The sequence below is a fragment of the Hyaena hyaena genome, unplaced genomic scaffold (genome assembly GCF_003009895.1).
Source record: "Hyaena hyaena isolate Hyena2069 unplaced genomic scaffold, ASM300989v1 scaffold_245, whole genome shotgun sequence".
In the NCBI taxonomy this organism is placed as follows: domain Eukaryota; kingdom Metazoa; phylum Chordata; class Mammalia; order Carnivora; family Hyaenidae; genus Hyaena; species Hyaena hyaena.
This window is the reverse complement of record NW_024080878.1, coordinates 920,883-946,223: the sequence shown is the minus strand read 5'-3', so window position 1 is coordinate 946,223 and position 25,341 is coordinate 920,883. Positions and strand designations below refer to the sequence as shown.

General features: G+C 40.7%; 1 protein-coding gene across 2 annotated transcripts in view; it reads left to right on the top strand.

Moving 5' to 3' along the window:
• Positions 1-1,793: 1,793 nt before the first annotated feature.
• Positions 1,794-25,341, top strand: part of DENND2B (DENN domain containing 2B) — a 157,540-nt gene continuing 133,992 nt past the window's right edge. Inside the window, exons 1-2 of one of the 2 annotated variants that reach the window (XM_039244629.1) lie at positions 1,794-1,825; positions 2,100-2,233. The gene's annotated coding sequence lies outside the window, so the exon portion shown is untranslated. Of the gene's footprint in view, positions 1,826-1,999; positions 2,234-25,341 lie in introns of those variants that run through there. The other variant, XM_039244630.1, reaches the window with a different exon arrangement.

Below are 25,341 nucleotides of genomic sequence, written 5' to 3'. Positions count from 1 at the left end.
TATCGTATCTCATTATTTCCCTCTTATATTGCTTTAGCACACATAAGAGGCAGCAGCAAGCAGTTACTGTCCTGGGTCTGAATAAAGAAAATCTTGATGCTTTCTTTTGGGTTGGCTTTCTTTACAGTTGTCACTTACAAGAAAACCAGGACTTTAGTAAGTAGAAGTTTTAATAATCTTGCAAGTGAGAAACTTAAGAACCTCCTTATACAGCTTAGGGAGCTGCAGGTGGAATTTGCCTGGAGTGTTATTAAATTCTATGGCTTGTGTTCCCTAAAGATTCTTCTACATGAATTCTCTTGTTGCTTTTGGAGAGTAGACCACCCTAATTTGAGACTGAAGATTGGAAAAGGCTAAGTCCATCCATAATGGTGTTGGTCTCCTGAAGGGTTCAAGTGCTTCACAGAACGAGAGGCGAAACTCACTGCTAGATTTTGAATTTGGAGTAAAACTTGTTTTGCGTAGTTTCAGGTTGTCACCTGTATTTTCCAGTGTGCCTCAACAATGGAAACCTTGGGTTTTCCTAATGTAGAATCAATTCACTTTACCAAGAACTGATATATTTTTCACACAGACAACTGTGTTACTCTGTGTATAAGGCTTTCTGCTAGAAAGGCCAAATGTATCTTCTGTCATCAGTATTACAAGATAAAGAATTAATGCTAGTAATTTATGTTAATATCCTTTTCGGGCAAAGGAACAATAGACTTTATCAGTTTGATTCTTGCCACTATTTCTGTTTGATCACCACCAAGTTATTTTTAGGATGTATCTTAAAGTCCCCATTATTATTATTTTTGAGAGAAAGAGTGCGAGTGAGTAGGGGAAAGGCAGAGGGAATGGGAGAATTCTAAGCAGGCTCAATGCTCAGCGTGGAGCCAGACTCTGGGCTTGATTCTCACATCTGTGAGATCATGACCCGAGCTGAAATCGAGTCTGATGCTCAACCTACTGAGCCACCCGGGACCCTTCCTCCCGAGTCCCTGCCTCATCTTTATTTTTGATGCTTGTCCTGCAGCTGAGTAAATCCGTCTTTTGGACATGTGACAATTGAATTGGCCTGGGCTTTGAAACACGTTTTGGCTTTTCGCCTTTATAGCCTGTTTATCTTCATTCATATACGTTTGCTCCTTCAGGCTATAACTAGGTTTGTGAAAGTCAGTTTTGTGCATTTCAATATCAAAGTCTATTTATAGTGATTTATGGGATGAGAAATTGGGTAACATGGGTTCCTAACATCCCACCAAGTATGTGTGGGTTTGGATTTTAAGTGGTTTGCATGATTCTTTTCCAAGTGGATTGTCACACTGAGTTAACAATGTCTTTCAGAATTCCACTAATAAATCACAGATTCTCACTGCTAGTGTTCCATTGCTTATTTAATGACACCCTATTCCAGTTTTGAGTTTTGCAAGCCAAATGGAGTGTTTAAAACAAAATTTCAGAATGCCCTTGGAACTTTCGGTTCAGATCAAACTCCTTGGAACCCTACTGCTTTCAGAGTTCCTCTGCCCCTGCTGGCAGTACCAAACATAGCTTCTTGTAATGTCTTTCTGGGTTTTGCAGGGCTGCCCCAGGCCAAGGGCTAGAAGAACGGAAAGAGCTCATCGGTTTGTTTGAAGGCAGACAAGCTATACAGGCAGCTTTTCCCAGACTCTCCCAGCTCGGCTTTTCATGCATACCAGCAGAGCCGCTTTTTTCCTCCAGTGATTGAAACCATCTGGACTGCAGGGGGGTCACGTGTGTATGAGAAAATGACATAAAGTTTCAGATCCCCTTGTGCTTTGCTCCAGACCCAGACAATTCTTGTTCGGATGGTGCCGAGGTGAGGGCCGTCCAGTTTGAGGGCCAACTCCTCATCCTGCCCCCCATCTCTATTTTCCTAACTCCAGTATCTCCCCCGCCCTTCCCGACCCCCCCTCCCCACCCCACCCCCAGCTCCACACTCTCAGCGCGGGTTTTCTTGTTCCCTCCAGTGCCTCGGAGCACACCCCGCCACCAGGCTCAGCAGCCCACCCTCTCTGTCTCGGGTGGAGGCACACCTCCTCCACGCCCCCCTACACTCAAATTCGTGCTCCCTCCCATCTCTCTCCCTCCAGCCCGGCCGCAGCCCCGGGCGCGGATGCCTGCCCGACCACCGCCCTCTCTCCCGGAGCGGCTCCTCCTCTGGGCTGCGCGGCTCCAGACAAGCCCCCATCAGTGCGAGCGCCCAGCCAGGCTGGCGAACTCAGAGGTAAGAGCATCCGGCCGCCACCCTGGCTTTCCCAGCCCGTCTTCCCTCGGGAGGGGGTGGGGTGCCCGTGCCCTGGCTCCTGCGGAGGGCGGGCGGGCAGGAGGGGCGCCGGTTCCGCTCTGCCGCGCCCTGCCCGCCACTGCAGCCCTAGCCCTTCTCCCGCTATTCGCCGCTCCTAGCCCCGGCCAAGTTCCAGCTCTGTGAGTATTCGGCGCCCACACTCTGGGGGCCTCTGCAGGCGCAGAGAAGCAGGACGGAGGGGCAGCTCCGCAGGGTTGGTGGGGACTGCCCTCTGGGTGGTGGGTCCTTGCAGCCTTTCCGGCGCAGTTGGGGGTGGGGAGCAGCGAGACCTGGGGCTGGGGAAGTGCAGAGCTGCCGTGCGCAGAGGAGACTGCGGGCAGTCCCCGCGTGCCGGGAGTGGGTTTCGCGTGCGGCCGCCGGTTGGTTCCCAGGACTCGCCAAGCTGCCCTGCTGTGGCTGTTGAGCCCTAACCTGGGGCTGTGGTGGCTTGTATGCAGGCTCCTTGAGGGGGACACACACACACACACACACACACGCACGCGCGCACGCGCATACACACACACACACACACACACACGGAACTCAAACAAAGGAAAATTAACTTTGCGCTCTTTCACTTTAACAAATTAAACTGAAAGTATTGGTGAATGATTAGCTTTCCTTTTTTTGTCCTTCACCTGAAATTCACTAAGTATTAAAGATGTGTTTTTTTAAGTGACTCAAGACTAACAGAATACACTTTAGCCAATGTTTGTGCTACCTTATCCAAGAATTTAGTATTTAGTAGAATTTAAGAGACTGAACATTTTCAAGTGTTTCTAAGGATTATTGCATTTTCCTGGGATCTTTAAATGAATGTGGTTTACAGTTACTTGGACATGAATAAAACAACTTTACTAACTGAGTGAGTTTGTCTTAATGCTGCCTTAGTCTAGCTCTTGGTTTTATTCCCATGCAGGTGTTTCTGTTGTTTGGGTAGCAGGGTCTTGGGAATGGGAAAGAGGTCATTATCTCAGTTCTAGGACAGTTTTGAGTTATCTCTTACATGCACACACTTCAACTGACCATCTTGGGATAGGGCCACAAGATTAAAACCCAAGTGACTGCATTACTGTTTTTCTTTTTTCTTTTTTTTCCCTCCAAGTAATATTTTCAGAAGGTGAATCCCTTCACTGATGAGATTTTTTTTCAGACAAGGGGTTTCTACAGAATCTGAAATAGTCTAGATTCCAGAAAGCCGATCAAAGGTAGAAACCAAATTGCTTATAGTCTGTCTCCCATGCTGAATTAAGAACTGCACAAAGAGGTAGCTCAAGAAGAGCCTGCTGAATGCATGGAGTGAAGTAAAGGCTTCCTGGACTCTGCTGGCTTGTCTGAGAGTTCCGCTGTGACTGCATAGATACAAGCTTCCTTTTCATTTATCCGGTTACTATTACCCTTGGAAAAACTCCCTAAGATATGGGGGTGATTTGTTCAAGTGCATATGGGAAGTGGTGTTATCTTCAAAGAATTTTTTATGGAATACTTAGTGATTGGCTGTTAATTGGTAAAAACTTTGCTTTTGGGTTTGTAGATTCATTGGGGAAAGAGGAGTGACACATAAGAGAAGAATAAAAATTTTAGATCCATTGGCTTAGAATATAAGAATTAATTACAGAAGCTCAGAAGAGAATGTGATTATAAACCAGGGTGGCTTCAAGGAAGAGAAGGGATTCCAGTTAGGCGTTGAAGCCAAGTGTGGCTCTAAACCTGGTGGAGAGTTACTAGGGAGAGTTTCCAAGAAGAGTGAGTAGATCATTTGGATTGAAGCTGGGGAGAAAAGTAGTACTTACTGAGCATCTTATTCTGTGCCACATGCCACGCTCTGTCTTTCATTCTCTTAGTGATATGAAGTAGGTATTGTTACTCTTGTCTTAAAGAGAGGGGATTCGTGTTTTAAAAAGAGGAGATCTGAAAGATGAGTGACTTGCTGAAGATCACGCAGGTAGTGAGTGGTAGAGCTGGAATTCTAACTCCCGGTTGTCTACCTCTAAAGCTTGTGCCATGGCTTCCTTCCACCATGGGCGGTGAGAAGTTCAGTTGAAGCAGACTGGGCAGCTTGAATTCTGGCTCAGGAGCTGGAACTTTATCCTATATGCATTGTCTGGCTTTAAAGATTTTTGAGAAAAGGAGTAATGGGCAAAGCAAATTTTTAATGATTAATGTGATGTCAGGGTACAGCAATGTGACTTGCTCATTACAGGTAAGGAGCAAGATGTAGCTCTTAATTAAGGGGGTTAAAAGAAGTGAATGTAGCAAAGATACCTGGATGTTTAAATTCCTGCCCCGCCCAGTAGCTTGGTTCACTGGGTAAGACTTCATTGCACTGACCACAGGGCTGCTGGGGATCTAGAAAAGAGCTGGATCTGACCAGGCAAACATTGAACTGGAATGTGTATGTGGAGCAACATGGTTTGTCCTTTATATTTCTCACATGTGTTGCAATGTTTTGGTGAAAAAAAATTTTTTTTTATGACTGCACTGGGACAGAGATCTATGTTGTAATTTATTTAAGAGCCTTTACTGAGAGGCAAAGTTTAGCTCCCAAATCAGGGCCTCTGCTCTAAAGATCTCATTTAATTTGAGGTGTCCTTTCCCCCCCAACATTCCTTTGTTTCCTAAAAATGCTGAATTTTAAAATTTGGTATTGGCAAGGTAAGAGTTAAAACCAGTTAAGAGAAAATGCACATTTACTTCACTTTTTGTCATGGAGGAGCAATAGGATGCCTTTGGAAAGTTACTGTGTGGGAATTTCAAAGGGATAGGAAAGCCAGGATTTAGAGCTGTGCTGAGCTCTTCCTACCCTTCTACATTTCTTACCAGTAAATTGTGTTGTTCATATACACACCTAGGGAGCTTAGGGGGCCTTTGAATACCCAAGTTTATAGCCAGACCCTTTGATTCTCTGCAGATAATGGGCTCAGGAAGGGCAGCAGTGGGTGGAGCCATTTTATTAGAATTGTCTTCCCACTTTGAATACAGTCTAGATGGCTGGTTCTTCCTTGTGCAACGTCTAGGTCTTTTTCTCTGAACTTATCAGTGCTCTAAAGATTTGGTTTTAGGCAAGGGATATCAGGAGTGCAGGGGGTGTGGGGAGAGTTGTGCCAAAAAAGGCAGAAAAATCAAGTTGGTCAACTAGAGAATTTTTATTATTTATTTGTTTGTTTGTTTATATATTTATTTTTGAGAGCGAGAGCTTGTGCATGTGCAAGCAGGGGAGGGGCAGAGGGAGAGAGAGGATCTTAAGCAGGCTCCAGGTTCAGCACAGAGCCAGATATGGGGCTCAATCTAAGGATTAAGATCATGACCTGAGCCGAAATCAAGAGTTGGAAGCTTAACCGACTGAACCACCCAGGCTCCCTAAGAATTTTTATTTTAGGGGCCCCTGAGTGGCTCAGTCGGTTAAGCGTCTGACTTCGGCTCAGGTCATGATCTCACAGTTCGTGGGTTCGAGTCCTTTGTCTGGCTCTGTGCTGACAGCTAGCTCAGAGCCTGGAGCCTGTCTTTGGATTCTGCATCTCCCTCTCTCTCTGACCCTCCCCTGTTCATGCTGTCTCTCTCTTGCTCTCAAAAATAAATAAAACATTAACAACAACAATAAAGAATTTTTATTTTAATGTTAGAGCCAACCATAGTTTTTTTGTAAAATAAAAAATATAAACCCCAAGTAGGATTTCAGTTCTCTATACCTATTTTTACCTTAAAGAGCCTCTAACTGGAGAGCTTGCTTACCCCATTGATGGGGCTTAGATAGGTGAAATTCTCACCAGTGGCTCTAATCATGTCAGGACATGACTCAGTTTGGGTTTTGGATCTCGGAGGAATGTGACTTTTCAGCGTAGGGGATTTAGACTCCAAAGATATGGATTCAAGTTCCAGCTTTGCCACTTTTATTTAGAAGTGTCTGGAGTTTGATATCAGAGGGATTTCTTAGCTCAGTTTTTCTGGTTCTTCTAGGTGAGGATAATGCCTCAGGATCGGACAGAGTTCATGCCCTGATTAGTCCCTTGGTTCCTTCTTGTAGTTTGTTATCTTGTGTCACCTGAAAACCATTTTGTTTTATCTGTAGTTCTAGATCAGAAAGGAAAATCAGCTGGGAGTTCCTCTAGAGAATGGCAACTCTCATTGTTGGTTGGCCGGTGATCTTTTGGTAGGAGTTTCTGTGAGAACATATTCTTAAGTTTTAAGAATTGGGGTCTTAAATAGTGACTTTGGCAGTGCTCTTATTTAAATGTCAGAGATGTTTGGTTGCATTTTTGGTTCACTCACACAGTTGTTAATGTTTTTATATTTGGTAAGCATTTGTTATTTTTATCATTTATTAAAGGAGTGATTTAGATTTTCTAAAGTAGCTGAAAACTTTAGAAAAATAGGACTGGGGGTGGGGGTGGGGGTGGGGGCGCCTGGGTAGCTCAGCCGGTTAAGTGTCTGACTTCGGCCAGGTCATGATTACAGGGTTCGTGGGTTCAAGCCCCACGTCGGGCTCTGTGCTCACAGCTAGCTCAGAGCCTGCTTCATATTCTTTGTCTCCCTCTCTCTCTGACCCTCCCCTGCTCACTCTGCCTCTCTCTCTCTCAGAAATAAATAAAATATTTAAAAAAAAAAAGAAAAATAGGACTGGGATATCTTTTGGTTCTCAGATATAATCTCCCAGTATAGTACAACCATTTGACTATTTTAACTCACTCCACCTCTAAATATCCTTAATCTCTCTCAAGTGATTTGCTGCCTCTCAAGAGATTTCACAACCTTTCTAGGAAACATTTTCTGAGCTTTCCAGACTGATGATCACAGATTATCTCCTTATTGTTAGCCTGAATTTTCTTTTTTTGTGTTTCTTGCTTTCATGGCTTTCCCATCCCTCTTCAACACACAGATGTTCACAGAGGGAACAAGTTGTCTTTCCTGGGCCCCAGTGGCACTACCAAATGTGCAGATTGCCCCTCTGGACTCATCCTTTCTCTCTCTTTGTCTGGCTAAACAAACTGAACACTCTGTATTTTTCTTTATACAGCTCTCTTTTTAGACCTATGATTATACTTGTTGCTTTGTTTTTTTGTTTTATGCAGGAAGTCAATATCAGATATGTAAGCAATTATAGGTTTCAGTGAAGGGAGCCTTTTGGAAAGAAAATGTGCTTTTTCTTCCTATCAGCATGAATAATTGTGTAACATATGTAAATACTGAAGATGATCTTAGGAATTTTGCCTAAGTCCTCTTTAAGAGCTTAAAAAGAATCCAGCCCTAATAAGATTACACTAAAAGTAACAGACTAGTCCAATTGAGGCCCTTCTAGAAGTGTGGGAATCATTTGTTTAAACCAGAACTTAGGATACTGAAGCAAATATGATAGAAAGAATCTACTTAACCATTTGTTAATAGCATAAGAAATAAAACTCTTTTTAATGGACCTTCTATGATAAGGGTCATAGTGATTAGAATATGCTGAGAATCCTGAATGTCAGTGCTCCGGAAACTACTTTGAGTAGACAAGTATAAATGTTAGTGGCTTTTTGTCTTTCTTTGGTGTGAAGCTGGGATCTTGGATGTTATTTTCACTAAGGACAAGTTTGAATCTAGATATTTGTGGTTTTCCCCTTTCTTTTTCCCTATTCTTCCTTCTCCTGAAGGCTAATTGGAGTGGAGTAGAAAGCACCTCTAACCAAGGAGTCATTGTGTTGGGATGTTTGGTCAGACTCTGGTCTGTATTACTGTCATTCATACATTCTTACTTGTGTTCACCATTTACTGAGTATCTGCTGTGGAAAAAGCACTGGGCTAGTGCTTTTAAGCATCTGTTTGTTCTCTTACTACTTTTTTTTTTTTAAGTGAACATCATATTAGGTATTTGATGAATCAGCGAATGGGTAAAGTTAAACAATTAGATGGGAAATTATTTTTGGATGTGGGTGTCGGGTATCTCCTGATTTGAATGCTGCTAGTGGGAAGTGGCCATGCTTACATGATTCTGCCCTCTGTTCTAGGTGCTGTGATGACCCTTGACAAGGAGGCTGAGCATGTGGGGTATATTTTCTAGTGAGTGAACAGGGCCCGTTTAGTGATTTTTCTATCAGGTGTGTTAGATTACATTTCCTGTTGCTAGGAACTTCACTTAGCATAATATCGCCTGCAATAGAAAATACCCAGTGGTTGGTAGTAAGAACTACCTGGAGAAGGTTTTCCTGAAGGTTTGGTTTTGCCAAGGGTGGATTCTAGGTGCTTGGATCCAAAGGGCTTCTACACAGACCAGAGTGATTCTCACACTGGGACCCAAGGGGAATGGAAATTCTCTTAAAATGTTGTACTAGTATGGGAGGGAAGTCAAAGCTTTTGTTTTTCAATGGACAGTAGAATCTGTACTAGAGATGAAGAAAATCCAGCTTACAAGTGAATATTTAGTGCTCTATAGGGGTAGGGAAAGCACGGAAAAACGGGATTTTAGGTCAAAGTGTTCATTTGAGTCCTTAATGTCAAATTAATAAAAAAATCAGTTGTGAGGGTTTGGTTTTGTTATTTTTTTTTTCCTTATCTTTGTTTTGACAGGTCACTGTCTTAAGTTGGAATAGTATTTAGGACCAAAACATTTATATAGAAAGTGATAGTAGAGTTCTAGGAGATGGGCAGAGGCCGCTTTGTGTCTTATTTCACATGGACCATTTAAAAAATCCCCATGAGTAGCTTAGTGATCAGAATTAGTTTGAAATAGCTTTGCTGAAAGGTATTGGTAAAATAACATTTATCAGTTTTTGTTTATTCCTGATTTAGATATAAGCAAGAAAGCCAGTTTGGGAGCTGTATCACGTGCCCAGCCCTGCCCACTTTCAAGTTGCCTACTTAATTCCCATGTATTTGTCACTGTTACTGGTCTCTGGAGGGTCGGGGTGGATCTCAGGATACGAGGCTCAGACTTGGTTGAAGCCACATCAAGAGGTACCTGGCTGGCTTAGTCGGTGGAACATGAGACTCTTGATCTTGGGGTTATGAGTTTGAACCCTATGTTGGGTGCAGAGATTACTTAAAAATAAAATCTTTAAAAAAAGAAGAAAGAGCTGACCCTGGTAAGTCACTAGGGCTGTGGGTGTGGGGAAATGGGTGGATGGGACAGGAAAGAAAACCAGAGGGGCACGTAGTTCTGTGGAAATTGAGTAAAAAAATGAAAAACTTAGAACTCTTTTTTTCCCTCATTGACTTAGACCACCATTCTATTGGAAACATTTATCACTTGAGGTTATTTTATGAACGCTCATAGTAACTAGTAACTAGGTGAAGGCACAGTGACTTCTAGATACTGATAGGAAGGACCCTTCTAGATGATTCCTTGGATGTGTTTTTGGGCTGTTTCCATTCTTTCCCTCTTTTTCTCCTAAGTTGTGATGCTGTTTTGTTTGTTTGTTTGTTTTGTTTTTTAAGAAATATTCTGGCTTTGGTGTCTAGAAACTTTTAGGGTTATAGGGACCAGGGAGAGGGCTACTGAGTGTGACATGTTGCCAGTATGAGAGGCTTTTATACCCAGACAAATGTCCAGGAAAGAGGGTCAGAAAAGTGTATACACAAAGTCAGAAGGGAAAATGGCATGGCAGGTAGTGTAACTGCTTTGGCCACTGTGACTGTCTTTGCTAAGATGGGCCTGATGGTTGGATGATGGAATAGTACTGAGAATATTTTATAATCCACATAATTTCTTACAGATGTTTGTCTTTAGGAAAAAGCATAGTACATTACATTGATTTTTGTTTTGAAATTTACATGACCTATAAGTGAGCATACGGAGAAATGAACTTTCTTGAGATCACACAGCTCAGAAGATGAAGAGCCATGATGTGAACCTAGACAGTTACAGACTGAATGCCAAGCCCGTAACTGGTTCTGTACAGCCGCTAACTGGTCCCAACTCCTCTACTGGTGTCCCTTTATAGTCTCTTCTCCACAGAGCAACCAAAGTATTATATGTGTCCCCTAACTTAGCCCTCATATTTAGAGTTCAGATTTATTGCTAAGTCCTTAAGTTGCTCTAGCCTCTAGTCCTCCCACCTGCTGTCCACCATCCTCCCCATCTCTTCTGTCTCAGAGCCTTTGCCTTGCACCTGGGATATTCTTCTTGAATATTGATAGTTTGTACCCTCCCCTCATTTAGGTGTCAGCTCCTCGAGGAGGCTGTCCCTGACCATCCTATGCAAACTGCTCTTAGTGAATCTTTAATCCTTCCTTTGTTTTTCTTTCTAAAATTATATTACGTATTTGTGTGTTTTTCCTGTTTGCTTTCACAAATAAATAAACTTTGTGAGATTAGGGAGTTGGTCCCTCTGTTTACTGGTATCTTTACTTTTTAGAACAGTATGTAGAAAGTTTTCTTTAAATATTTGTTAAATGAGTAAGTGGTTTCATTTGCATTTGATGTTTGTGTTTAACATGACTTTACTTGGATAAAAATAGTAGAGGGGAAGGTATATGCAGGTGATACATACAAGTCTGGGTCTTTCTTGCTTTTATATTTATTACTAAGGCTTTGCCATAATATCTGGCCGAAAAAATTGCTCAGAATATCTGAGTTGAACAGATGCACTGTTTGATTTATTTTGATTCCACACAGGAATTCAGAGAAGGGAAAGAATAGTGTGGACTGGAATCCTTACAGAAATTTGTTGAGGACTTGTAGGCTTTGAAGACGAGACTGAATTTGTTTGGGTGTATTGGAATCACAGAGGTTAGTTTGTTGTTGTTATTTAATGCTGGAAGGACTATTAAGATGATCTAGTTCAATCTTCTTGGTTATAGATGGGGAAACTGAGCCCAGAGAGACAAAGAACTTGCCCAAAGGGACATACGGTTTTGTTAGAACCATTTCTGCAATCCAGGTATTTTGATTCCTAGGTCAGTTCTCTCTCCTCCATACAGTGCTACCTTCAGAATCAAGGAAGAGCTTTGACTAGGAATAGCATGAGGAAAGGCCCAGAGGCATAAAAGATGTTGGCTTGTGTGGGATAGAGATTGGGATGGAAATTAGGCCATCTTAACTGAATCACCAAGTTAATGAAAGAGATCCATGGGAGATATAGTAGGCTGTAGAAGCTATATAAGCCCAGATATACACCTGGAGGTGTATATTTTTTTAATGTTTGTTTATTTATTTTGAGAGAGGGAGTATATGCGAGCAGGGAAGGGGCAGAGAGAGAGGAGAGAGAGACTCTCAAGCAGACTCCACTCATGGAGCCTGAAATGGCCAATCTCATGAATATTGAGGTCATGACCTGAGCAGAAATCAAGAGTCGGACGCTTAACTGACTGAGCCACCCAGGCACCCTTAATATTTTATTTTAAAGTAATCTCTATGCCCAGTATGGGGCTTGAAGTCATGACCCCGAGGTCAAGAGTTGTATGGCTCTACTGACTGAGCCAGCGAGGTTCCAGATCCTGGAGAATCTTGAATGTTATCTTGAAGAGTTTAACTTTGGAATGATAGGGAGGCATGTGAAAATACTTAAAGTATTATTCTGTATTTTCTCTCCAGTGAAGGTGACAAATAATATAATATAGAAAATGGATTAGAATTGAAGATTAAATTGGAGCCTTGGAGGAGTTAGGAAGCCATTATAACAATCCAGATATCAGAGTAGTTTGGGGCCTATTAATATTTCAGTTTTTTGGTTTTTTTTTTTTTAGAAATTGTGTATTTTTTGAAGATGATATGTAATTCTCTGATAAAATGTGTGTGCCCTGATTTCTAAGAGAGTTTGGGAGCAAGAAGCCTGGAGAATCAGTATTTTACTTTATTTGATTATGTGTATGTTGTAAATGAAATTTTATTGTCTAAATGGTAATCCCTCTTAAGAAACCCAGGTCAGGTTAGGAAAGTAGGGATAGAAGATAACACTGTCCTCTGTGTGAAGATGGTGGTGGAGGGCCTAGGGAGGGACAGAGGGAGCAGATGGACAGTGAATGAGAGCAGCTTCCAAAAGAGAGCCTGGACCTCTCTGTCACAGGAACTGCATGTGGCTGGGGAGTCAGGCATCCAGGGTCCTCAGCCTGGCACTGTTTTTTTCTTTTTAGAACATAAGAGGTCAGTGGAAGTAAGAGCCAGTCTCCTGGGCCCACAAATGCTTTGGATGGATGGGTTGTATTGAAGCCCGGGCCCATTCATGTGGTCCACATAAGTTTTCAACTGGAGCTGATGAGAACAGACTAATACAACCCTTACCAAGCCAGTGAATTGGCATGGGGTATGATACTTTAAAAGTTTTTTCCATCCTCAGGAATCTTTTTCCATCTCTAAGGGAAAACTTTAAAAGTCAGTATGTAAGTGAGAACACAGACCTTTAAATAATATCTCATACTGGATCTGAGAGTTTGGGTTGCAAAAAACTCCTGGAGCATTTAACAGTCAACAAATACTTATTGAGCAGGACCTGTTATACACCTAATACTGTGCTTAGTATTGGAGCTTTAATATTTTGATCGTACTGCATCACATGTTATTAATAAGGCATTAACATTTGGCTCTATTTCACATTCAGTTTAACCCCCGACATTATATTGCTTGTCCAAAAACCCTCAGTTAGTTCAGACTGTTCACTTATACTTGCAGTCACTTGTTGATTCTTTACTGTTTAAGAGGCAATATGCTGAATGCTGAGGCAGTTTTGAAGGTGAACCAGGATTAGTTAGAGTCCTCAGCTGGTCAGCTGGAATATACCAGGTAGATCTGGAAGCTGTTCAGTTTCCTGGGATTCCTCGCCAAGAGGAGGGTGTTTCAGCAAGAGTGCATCCCTCTTCACTTGTTCTGCCCACACGGGGTCCTCCCCTCTCCCCCTTGCCACTGTTCTCTAAGGCTGTCTTTAAATCAAGAGAAATGAAAATTAGCTCCTTTGCATTAAATTGGGGAAGTTCCTTCAAGGGCAGCACTTTGCAGGATGCACTATTCGGTATTTCTCAGGCTCTTCACTCTGGCCTGCTTTGTTGGCTCTTTGTGGGGATGCCAGGAGGGGTGTGTTGCCTTATTTTCTTAGAGTCAATGACACAAATGAGAGGGAGGCAATCATGCTAAATTTTCCTGTCATTTGGAAAAGAGAGGCAAAAGAAGATGGATGCAGAAGAGTGTTTTATTGAGCCTTTGAATTACCAGTTGACTGAGGTTGTTTTCTCCTCCTTTGCTTGGCATCTGGAGCCAACTTGTACACTGTCTGTTTGGGGTTTTCTCTGCTTTATTCATGCCTGCAAGCTCTTTTAATAGAAAGTTACAAAATGTAAAATTATCCTTCTCTTCAGCTTTAAATTGGTTCTTTTAAAAAGATAATATGTGCATCGAAGTTCATTATTAAAAAAAATTAAAAGCTCCACTTTCCCATCACCTAGAGATCACCACAGTTAATATCTTAGTAATCCTCTTCTTGATCTTTCTCTAGGCATATATATATATATATATATATACATATTTATATTCTGTTTTTTGAATAAGGCAAGATCATACTATACGTACTGTTTTTTATTCTGTCTTATTTTCAATATTCTCCACTTTTTCAGGTCAGTAAACTTTTATTTTAACTAATGCCCAGATCGTATTTCAGATTTTCTGTGTGAACCTCTAAGTGTCTTTATCACATTGAACCTATAACCACACACTGTATCTGGTTGTTATGTTCCTTAAACTTTGTTTTATCTAACCTAGTTTCTTTTTTATGATACTGTTTTGTTGAAGAATTATCCTTAATAGGTTCCTTGAATTGAGTACTGACTCTGTTACCTGTGTATTGCTAAGGGGTTTGTAGATGTCGTCTCATTTAACCCTTTGCGACAACACTGAGAAGCATATTTTATTTTTAATTTTGGTACTCTCTTCCTGTGGGATCTTAGCTGTCTCCAGGGCTTCAACTATTTCCTTTTTTTTTTTATTTATTAATTTTGAGAGAGACAGAGATAGTGCAAGTGGGAGAAGGGCAGAAGAAGAGGGAGAAAGAGAGAAAGAGAGCATGTGCATGCAAGTGCATGTGAGTGAGGGAGGGCCAGAGGGAGAGGGAGAGAGAGAGAATCTTAAGCAGGCTCCACGCCTAGTGCAGAACTGGCACCGGGCTCAATTTCATGACCAACAGTTAAGATCATGACCTGAACCAAAATCAAGAGTTGGATGCTTTTTAAAAAAATTTTTTAATGTTTATTTTTGAGAGAGAGAGAGAGGGAGAAAGAGGGAAAGAGATAATGTGAGTGGGGAAGGGCAGAGAGAGAGGGAGACACAGAATCCAAAGTAGGCTCCAGGCTCTGAGCTGTTAGCACAGAGCCTAACACGGGGCTTGAACTCAGGAACTGCGAGATTATGACCTGAGCTGAAGTCGGACGCTTAACCAGCTGAGCCACCCAGGCTCCCCAAGAGTTGGATCCTTAACTGACTGAGCCACCTGGCGCCCCTCAAGTCCTTTTTATACCACTTATTGTATGTAGTCCTGGGCAAGTCACTTAACCTCTCTGTGCTTCAGTTTCCTCATCTACATGAAATGTGGGTAATAATAGTGCCTTCCTCCTAAGGTCTTTGTGAGGACAAATAAATTAATGTATGTAAAGTATTTAGATGACCTGGCATGTAGTTTAGTGTATATAATTATTGCCTTCAGACAGCTGGATGATCTGCAGGCATCTCAAGTTTCCCTGTTTAGTTTAGTACCCGTCTCTATAAAGCTGTCTTTCTTCGGCATTCATGAGCTCCTTTAACCAGAGTCATCTCTGATTTCTCCTTTTTTCTCAGTAAAAAGTCTTGTCAGTGCCATTTCCCAAAAGCCCTCCTCACTGTCTTGCCTCCAACCCAGTTTAAGATTTGACCATCTTTTTCCTGGAATGCATCCTTAATGTCTCAGAATGCCTGTGCCTGGTTCGTCAGTCAGTCTCCCAGGCTGCTCCCAAGAGTGATCTTTCTAAAATAGTTTAATTATCATCATTCCTTTCTAAAAGCCCTTTCCTTTTTTATGAGGAATAACATACAGTAAAGCACACAGATAGTAAGCATATAACTTACTGGGTTTCAGTAGTTGTAGTCACCCATGTAACCACCACTCAGATCAAGATACAGAGGACTTCCACCTTTGTCTCTTTTGAGATAGAATGCACATTCCTAGCCCTAACCACTCTTTTGTTACCATTTGTTTTACCTTTTCTTTTTTCTTTTCAAGTCTTTACAGATACTTAAAGTAGAATTCATTTTTCCAGTTTTATTAAGAAATAATTGCTATACATCACTGCATCAGATTAAGGTATACAATGTGATGATTTGATTTTTGTGTATCGTGAAATGATTATCACAGTAGGTTCAGCTAACATCCGTCTTATTGTATAGATACAATAAAAAGAAAAGAAGGAAGGACAGAATAAAGAGAAAAACATTTCTCCCTGCGATGGGAACTCTTAGGTTGTGCTCTCCGAGTAGATTTCTGTATGTCATATAGCAGTGTTTGCTGAGGTCATCATGTTGTATGTTACTTCCCCACTGCTTATTTATCTGGTAACTAGAAGTTTGTATCTATCGCTAACCACTCGTGGATCTCCCGTTTGTTTTGCTTCTTCTTGATCTTTGTGTAAATGAATCATAAAAACCCTTTATTGATTCTTTTTGTTCTGTATCTTTGAGAGGGTAATTCCAAACTCACTTAATGTGACATTCAAACATGTTTGTCATCTGGCTTTTACTTCCGGTCCTTCACGCTTAGCCTGCCCTTCCTGCCATGCCAAAATTGCATGTAGTGTACTAACACAATAGGCTCTTTTTCCCTTTTTTTTTTTTTTTTTTGTGCTTTATTTTTGAGACAGAGAGAGAGACAGAGCATGATCAGGAGAGGGGCAGAGAGAGAGGGAGACACAGAATCTGAAACAGGCTCCAGGCTCTGAGCTAGCTGTCAGCACAGAGCCTGATGCAGGGCTCGAACCCATAAACCGTGAGATTGTGACCTGAGCTGAAGTCGGACGCTTAACTGATTGGGCCACCCAGGCACCTCTAAATATATATTTTTTAACCTGTGGTATCATTCTTAGAAAGATCTTCATGAGAGAATATTAGATAAATATCCATTATATATTTTCTACCTCTTTTATGATGTCATTTTTTGCATTTAAGTCTATACTCAATCTGGAACTTATTTTGTTACAAAATCATACTAATAATAGTTAATTTTTTGAGTGCATATTATATGCCAGGCACGTGCTTCACTTGTACCAATTCATTTAATACTTTCAACAAACGTGTACCACAGGCACTGTTAGTATCACTGTAAATTGACTTGTTGAAGGTTGTTCAGCTAGTAAGTGGCAAAGATAGGATTCAAGTTCAGATAGCTGAGCCCTAGAACCCATGCCTTTAACTACTCTGCTAATTTAATTTTTTCCCAATGTCCTAATGTCATTTGTTAAGGAATCCGTTCTTTTCCCACTGTTTTGAAATTGCCAATTTTAATCATATGTTAAATTTATACATATACTTAGTTGTGTTAGTATATTTTTGTTCTACTGAGCTGTCTGTCTGTTTTGGTGATAATGCCACACTGTTTTAATTTGTGTAGTTGAAAGATGGTATTCTCTTCACCATTGCATCCCCAGTGCCTGGCAGTGACTGTTGGCCTTGTAGGTATTTAATGAATATTTGCAGAATGATGTCACTCTTGGAGGTTCCTGGATAGAATTCAGAGGGTCTGCAGCTTGGTTAGGAAAAAATTACATCATCATTTTCATTGATCTCAGACTGAAATTTAATATTTCTTTTAATTATGAATATAGGCAGTAAAGCACCATAGTAATAGCACTACCTGTGACTTTGTCATAGATATGACACTTAGGGTGAAACTTAGGTTAAAAACTCTTGCTTTACTATATTTCTTTCTTGAAGCCATTTTATCTTTGTGTCTCATACCTAGGCAGTGCCTGATACTTAGTAGATGCCCAATAAATATGCTAATTTTAAAAACATTTAATTTTCAAATATGCACAAAAGTCAGAGAACTGCATAATGAGCTCCAGTAATGACTTCTTTATCCAGCTTCAAATATCAGCATTTTGCCAGTTTTGTTTTATCTATCTGTCCTCATCTCTGGATTATGTTATTTTATCCAATGATATTTCAGAAAGCATATCTAATTGATAAGGACTTGAAAATATATAGCCATTCTTTTTTTTTAATGTTTATTTTTATTTTTGAGAGAGAGAGAGAGTGAGAGAGAGAGAGTGGGGAGGGGGCAGAGAGAGAGGGAGACACAAAATCCAAAGCAGGCTCCAGGTTCTGAGCTGTCAGCACAGAGCCTGATGAGAGGCTTGAACCCACCAACCTTGAGATCGTGACCTGAGCCAAAGTTGGATGCTTAACTGATTGAACCACCTAGGTGCCCCCCAAAAACATATAGCCATTCTTAATACATTTTTTTTCTTAAATTGTTTATTGTCAGGTTGGTTTACATATAACACCCAGTAACAGAAGTAAACTAATTCCTTAATATCATCTGTTACCCAGCTTGTATTTAAATGTCCTCTGCTGTATCAAAGGTATCTTTTTACTTCAATTGGATTTTTGAATTGGGATCCATGTAATACCCACACTTTGTATTTGGTTGATATTGCCTCTTTTTTCATGTTAAAGACATTGTATAAGTTATTTGTTAACTTTTCTTCATGTTCTGATACTGCCCCTCCTCTCCTTCTCTGTTGCTTACTTTGGTATGTTTTTACTAATACTTTATTCTTGACAGTTGTTCTTTTCCTATTGAATATTTTATCATTTTAGTAAATTGTTGATTTTGGTTATTTGGTCTTATTTTAAAAACTTAAACACTTGCCTCATTTAAAGTTGTTCTTTCAGCTGTATTTTGGACTGAGGTATGTGATGTGTAAATTTCTTAAGATCAAAGCTCTAACAGATACTTCTTTTTCATTTTCTCAAGAAGTCTCACTTTGTTAAATAATTTGAGGTTAGGAGCCCCTGAATGGCTCAGTCGGTTAAGCATCTGACTTCGGCTCAGGTCATGATCTTGTGGTTTGTGAGTTCAAGCCCTGTGTTGGGCTCTGTGTTGACAACTCAGACCCTGGAGCCTGCTTCAGATTCTGTGTCTCCCTCTCTTTGCTCCTCTCCCACTTGTGTATGCATGCTCTCTTTCTCTCTCCCTGTCAAGAATAAATAAACATTAAAAACAAAAAAATTTTTGAGGCAAAAAAATACTTTCTCTGGATGCCTGGGTGGCTCAGTTGGTTAACCATCTTCCTTCAGGCTCAGGTCATGATCTCATGGTTTGTGAGTTCAAGCCCCACATCAAGCTCTTTGCTGTCTGTGCAGAGCCCTCTTCAGATCCTCTGTCCCCCTATATCTGCCCCTTTCCTGCTCACACTCTTTCTCTCAAAAGTAAATAAATAAAAACTTAAAAAAATTTAAAAAGTACTTTCTCAGAATTTTATACACATCTGTGGGCCTTAAACATATCCTCTGTAAAATTGGGAGAAATTGAGATTTGGGTGTTTTCTACAGGCAGAATTTTTTATTTATACTTCAAAAATATGAGAATGTCATAGTGTTAATCTGTGGTTGTTGATTTTTTTTCAGAATTCCATAAATCTTTTGTATTTGGACCAAACTCTTTTATCTTTTCTGCACAGTTTGCTTCCATGAAACTTTTAATTACAGATTTGAGGCCATTTGTTGAAAGACTTCAATTTGCAGGGTGTTTCTCTGAGCTGCATTCTGTCTCATGATTTACAGCTTATGCATTATTGAATCTCTCTTTTTCTTTCATTAATTTCTGCATATTATATCTTTTTCTTGATTAGCTTTTTCAATAGCATCACTTCTGTTTTTATCACATTTATCTCTTCATTGCTTTAGTATGGACCTCCTGTTTTTACAGCCTGTACTTGTATAGTCATTATGATGGTCTGTTTCATCTCCTTGAGAATTAGAAGATGCCAACTGTTCTGTACATTTGATTGATTGAGTGTTTACTGTGGGGAAGGCATTCCATTACAGGGATTAGCTGTGTTTTTGTTTCCTACCATAAGTTTTTTTCTCCTTTGCTTATATCTTTTTCCTGTTTCTCCATTTTTCTAAGTTTACTTGTTGATTCCCCTTTAATAGTTTCAGACTATTTTGTTTGCACTGTATTTACTGAGATTTGTGAGAAGTGCTTTTCAATATATTGAGATTTCATTTCAGCCTCATTATAAAGGGTTAAGGAATTGAGGCATTTAAAACATTTTTCTGACAGTTTAATTAATGATCACCTAATTATAAACCCCCCATTTTGGAAAATGACTTCATAAAAGGAAATGAAATTCCAGATTCCTGTTTAAGTTTATTTATTTATTTTTTACTTATTGGGAGAGAGAGAGTGAAAGCATTGGAGGGACGGGCTGTGGGGGGGGAGGGTGGGAGAGAGAGAGAGAGAGAGAGAGAGAGAGAGAATCCCAAGCAGGCTCTGCACTGCCAACCTGGAGCCCAGAGGGGGCTCGAACCCACAAACCACAAGATCATGATATGAGCTGAAATCAAGAATAGGACACTTAACCGACTGAGCCACCCAGGAGCCACCCCCCCGCCATTTCATTTTTGTTAATATGAACTTGAAGGAAGAGCCCAGCCATGATGGGAGAAGCTCTGAATGAAGATGTGGCTTGTGTCTGAGAGGCACAGTGCTGGGCTTGCTTCTGGAGAGCTTCCCGACTGCTGTAGCCTCCAGGTCTGTGATGGCAGTTGCGCTCCTGGTGTCCCCTTTCTCAGTCACTCTGCTCCCACTGGGCCAGAAGTGGGAGAAGGCATTGCTATTATTCATTCTGACTCTTTTGCTGTTTCTGTGTCTGGTGTTTGAAAACTCCCAGGATAACAGAGGAACAATTAGAAATATTTTTAAGAAAATGAATGACTTTTAGTAACCAATCCTTTCCCAAATGAGATGGTTCCAGTTTTTGCTTTCAACAAAACTGAAGGAGTTGTCTGCTCTTTAAAATAATTTAAAAAATTATTAAGATAATTAAAAATAATTTAAAACATTTTTATTGTTTATTTTTGAGAGAGAGAGAGAAACAGACAGACAGACAGAGTACAAGTGGAGGAAGGGCAGAGAGAGAAAGAGACACAGAATCCAGAAGCAGGCTCCAGGCTCTGAGCTGTCAGCATAGAGCCCCATGCAGGGCTTAAACTCACGAACCATGAGATCGTGACCTGAGCTGAAGTCGGACGATTAACAGACTCAGCCACCCAGGTGCCCCAAAAGAATTTTTGAATATAGATCTCTGTGTAATTTGGGTATATAACTCAGAAAGAGTGCAAAGATTGATATTGCTATAACAAAATTTCTTTCATTCCTATGTAGTTATTTATGTGAACAAAGTTTCTTGGCCCTTGCAATATATAGGCTAGAAATGGAAAAATTCATGCATTTATAATAAAATCTTATTTTTTATACTTAATACAAATTTGTAATATGAAGTTTTTGAGTAGTTGCATAATGGTAATAAATATAATGAAAGCTCAACCCAAAAAAATTTTTTTGAACATTTAGAGTCTATATCATAGGATTTAAAAATATATGTATAAATATATTTATGCATAATACTTATATTGCAGAGAAATATCAAAAGTCAGTCAATAAAAGATTTTCAAGCATAAATATTAGGATACAATCCTGAGAAGGAAATAAAAAGTAAAAGTTCATAGAGAAGAAGGAATGGGTATAAAATTTCATGTTTTTTTAAAAATGGATGGTGATGGGGTACCTGGGTAACTCAGGGAGTTAAGTGTCTGACTTGAGTTCAGGTCATGATCTCACGGCTCATGAGTTCAAGCCCTGCATCGGGCTCTGTGCTGACAGCTTAGAGCCTGGATCCCCTTTTCGATTCTGTGCCTCCCTCTCTCTCTGCGCCTCTCTGGCTTATGCTCTGTCTCTCTCTCTCTTAAAAATAAGTAAATATTAAAAAAAAATTTAAATGGATGGTGATGGATTGTAAATCACTATGGTATTCAGACTTCATTGGATTAATTTGGACTCAATTTAAAAAAAAAGTAATGTACTTTCATTTTAAAATGCCAATACTTAATAGGCTACAAAGCATATTTCTACTGCTATTTATGATGCAAAAACATATGTTTAAAAGTAATTTTTAACTTAAACATAATGGAGGAGTACTTGTACATTTATAATAGAGTATGATATAGGTGATTAACCAGAGGAAAAGGAAGAATAATAAGGAAAAAATGCAAAGGTAGCCTCAGGATCAGAGAAAGCAACCAGAGAAGGTGCTATTGGAGCTGAATATTGAGGAACTATGGGAGTTGGCTAGCAAAATAGAGGTGAAAAGGAAGCGGGAACAGTGTATGCAAAAGACCTGGAGGTATAAAAGAACATGGAGACTGGGGGAGATGGTTGGAGTGGCATGAGCTGGATGGGGATATACAGCCAGCCTGACAGTGTACTTCGATGTACACCATACCAGTGGTGGTGGGAGGTGGGGGACATGGAGGTAGGGGTTGGGGAGTGGAGGTCTTTTGAGGGAGCTCTTGCTAAAAGCCAAGCAGGAGGTAGTGAGGACAAGTGCAATCCATTAATGGTGCTTTTCCCCTAATGTCTGTTTCCCATATTGGTAATCTTCTAGACATTCTTACAAATGTAGAGATTCTTTTTTTTTAATTTATTAAAAATTTTTTAAAAGTTTATTTATTTTGAGAGAGGCAGAGAGAAAGAGAATCCCAAATGGGCTCTGCACTGACAGTGCGTGCAGAGTCTGATGTGGGGCTCAAACCCACAAATCGTGAGATCTTGACCTGAGCTAGATTAAGAGTTGGATGCTTAGCTGACTAAGTCACCCAGGTGCCCCACAAATGTAGAGATTCTTATTTATATTCTGCTAGGGGAGAAAAGTGAGGTCCAGCTAGGTTCTATTCCACTTCTAGGTTTTATACCTCAGTAGTGATATGCAGGCTGAGATTAGTGCTAGAGTCCAAGGATTCATTCTACACACTGGCCGCATGCTTGGTTAAGGCCTTCAGCTTGTCATAAAAAAGGCTGACTACGTTTTTGGAGCCCAAATTTGAGATCTTTGAGCTAATAAAGGATTACCCTTTCCCCCCTTCCCCCCCCCCCACGCCCCATTGATTTGTGAATTTGTTTATGTGAAAAGCTTTCTACAAACTTCTGCAAATTAAATCAAATTTAACATATAAATTTAACTAAATCACCCTTATAAAGAATTCAACTGTTTAAAATTTCTCTGGTCCCAGAAAAGATAGCACACAAGGTCATACTCCTGGCCCATCTAGTACTGGGAATTCTTTTGCTTTCATGATGGAGAAGCTCCCCATTATAGGGATCAAAATAAGAGTGCTGTAAAATAAGACTGTATATAGTTCTGAAAAAATTGATTACACTTTTTGCCTGTTTGAAATATTTGTTCTGCAAAGTGCTGGAACCCTGATTCAGTGTTTGCGTAGAGCAGATTGAATGAACTCCAAAAGGAAATCATCAAAGGGTTGATTTGATACCACACAGAAACACGAGGTGATGAGATGAGTGGTTTTTCCACATTTTAATATTTTCCAGGATGACACTGAAAGCCTTACCCTTAGAGAACCCGGAGCCACCTAATAAATCATTCTTCCAGACTCTTGAGAAGGGAAAATGGAAGATTTATACCATTCAGTAGCTGCCTTGAGCCTTTCCTAGGAGAGCCTGGAAAGGAATTGAAGACAGCCATGGAAATATAACCAGCAAGGCCTAGCTCTTGGGGACAATAGGAGAGAATGCTGTCAAGCAAGTACTGAGTCAGTTCAGGAGATCTATTCTATGCCATTCACTACTTAACACTTTCATAAATCTAACTAATTGTCTGAACGAGGAAGAAGTCAGGACTTGAAGAAATCAAGGAACTTGCCCAAGATCCAGAGTTTGAACCCAGGTTCATTTGATTTCAAAGCTCATCCTACTACACTGTGATACTTTCTTGTGCTGAAATCATGGAAAATGAACAATATTCTGGATTAAATTCAGGGAACTTATGGTATCCAGCTAACTGTTCTGAAAACCTCTGAGTATGCTTTATTTGGAGGCATTTGGGGAGAGGAGTAATGCTGTCTAGGAGAGAGGAATGGAGGGGAAACACTAGGAGTTCTTCAGATTGTCTGCTTCGCGGAAAGGGATTTTGTGTTGTGGCATCTGGTCCATGCTGGTGGCTTGGAGGAAGTGGCTCCTGAATTCATTTGCCACAAGTAATCCCTGTGAAGGAAAATGAGAGAAGACTAGCACACTCCAGGGATATGGGAATTTCACAAAACACGGTTTTTGCTTATTTCTTCTTTGAGGCCAACAAGGGATTCCCAGATTTAAATTTTTTTCTCAGGGAAAGAGACTAGAAATAAACAAAATCCTCAAATCTTATATCTTCACATCATGTAAGAAAGGGCATTTGAAAACTAGACTAATAAATAAAAACAAACAAGTAAATAAAACAGCATGAAAGGGCAGCCCTTTCCAAGAAAGCATCTTATACTCATCTTGTACAAAATTAGGTTAGTTTTAAAATATTTTGAATCAACAAAAATGACAACATAATATTTATTGATGTGTTTGTCAGTTTGGGAACTTTTATTTGATGGTACAGCGTTAGGAGGAGCTTGACTGTCTGGTTGTTTCATACTTTTTTTTTTTTTTGATCGCAGTTACTGTTGATAGTCCATTTCAACAGGTGTGTTGATGAAAACAGTTATCAGTAGTTCACTCAGAATGGAATATTCTGATGAATGGAGAGAAGGGGAGTAAGAGCAGTTCTTAGCTTTTGGTTCAGTGGCCGGGCTAAGAAGGCAGCATGAGTTGCAACTCTAGGGTCTGACTGGCGAAGGCCATGGGGACAGTGTCGGCATGCAGAGACCCACCTGCCCCAGATTCCCATGCTCCCATGCACAGTGGGGGTGAGGGCTGCATAAGCCTCTCATTGCCCAGTATGGAACAGGTAGGGATTCATTTGAGAGAGATGCTGCAGATGGTAAAAAAAAAAAACAAAAAACAAAAAACCGAAAACAAAAAAAATCTTTTATCATGGCCTGGACCAGTATTTAAGGGAACCACTCCTCTGAAGGAATTATCCTGTTTGGTTCTAAGATAATCTACAGGCAGAGGCCTACACAAAGGCCCATTGTTTTCTCCAGGGCAGCTGTTTATTACATTGGTGCTAAGGAGGGGTGTGGGAAGCCAGCAGGCCTGCGGTCTAGGTGCTCAGATGTGGGGGTGGTCCTGCTGCTCTGCTTGGTTGTTTTCTTCGGAGTCTCTCTTGTGGGAACTTGGGGCAAACTGCATTTTTCTCCAGGCAGTAAAGTCTTAGCTTCCCCTTCTACAGGGTCTCCATGCTCAGGAGTTTTGGTGTGAATGCCCAGTGCCTGAAAAAAAGCCTAAAGGCAGCTTGGGAATTCCCCAGCTCTCCTAGCCTGCCTCTTGGGTCCAAGGGAACACTTACCTTCTGCATTTCCAGGGATCAGCTAGGGGAAGTGTGTGTTTTGGCCTCTGGAGAAGGGCACTTTAGCTTTCCTGGCCTGTTTACATTAGTTTGGTCCTTTCTGCGTTTGATTACAAATGAGGTCTTAGATGGGGGATTTCCCTGCTTCCATGGAGGTCACTCCTTCCTTTTGTCTGCTTTCTCAATTTTTCCACCTGGAGAAGAGCTGTCCTCCCTCCCACCCCCTCATCCTCCACCCTCATTATTAAAATACTGTCCTTGGCTTAACTCTTCCTGTCATGGACTTGGCCTAGTGGATCAGTTCACAATCAGGAAGCAATTAATCTGTCTCCTCAGATTCTCTTTTGCTGTGTTCTTTGATTTAATTAGATCTTTTTTCATTTGTCTGTCACTGCCTTAGTTGTTGGTGCTCTCCCCTAAAAAAGTGTTGTCTTCCAAGCCCAGAGGCTGGACTGCTTATTGGTTCTTGTTGTATTGATGCAGGATTTCCTGGTTCTTTGGAATGTCTGGCTGCTCCAGTAAAATGTAAACTCTCTGAGGTTAAGAGCTCTAGGTTCGTTTCTTTCTCTTTCCCCCAGTCTGTGGAATGGCATGTGAGAGGAAAG